Raw genomic sequence first — 384 nt, 5'->3', positions numbered from 1 at the left:
GCCAATATTGTAATAGAATAACTTTTATGTTATGATAATGATTTACACATTTAGTATATTTAAATGTCAATTTGTTGTCATTGCAACAGTTGTGAAGGTGAGCAGCACTGTCTGTATACTAGAGTAAAATGTAGGAGATGGTTCAATTCACATTTGACAGTAAATCAAAAGGAGCCTCCAAGTTTTCCTTATGATTTCCAAAGCAGAATTATCTTAAACTTATGTAAATTTGCATTATAGTCTGCATCTCATTTAGATGATATAAAGACAGTCTTTTAACGTCTGAAAACTTGGCCTAACCATGGACACAATCTGGCATTCATATTTTCGAGAGAAGTCATAGACAAAGTTGCCAAGAAATGATGAGAAAGGATCACAAAAACT

The 384-nt window shown here is 32.3% G+C and overlaps 1 protein-coding gene across 1 annotated transcript in view; it reads left to right on the top strand.

The window, feature by feature from the left end:
* LOC119593290 (protein piccolo-like) overlaps positions 1-384 on the top strand; it is a gene marked incomplete in the record, with an annotated part of 25,022 nt that overhangs the window by 12,587 nt on the left and 12,051 nt on the right.

Source organism: Penaeus monodon, chromosome 32, assembly GCF_015228065.2.
Source record: "Penaeus monodon isolate SGIC_2016 chromosome 32, NSTDA_Pmon_1, whole genome shotgun sequence".
NCBI lineage: Eukaryota > Metazoa > Arthropoda > Malacostraca > Decapoda > Penaeidae > Penaeus > Penaeus monodon.
This window is presented reverse-complemented; position numbering and strand designations above follow the sequence as displayed.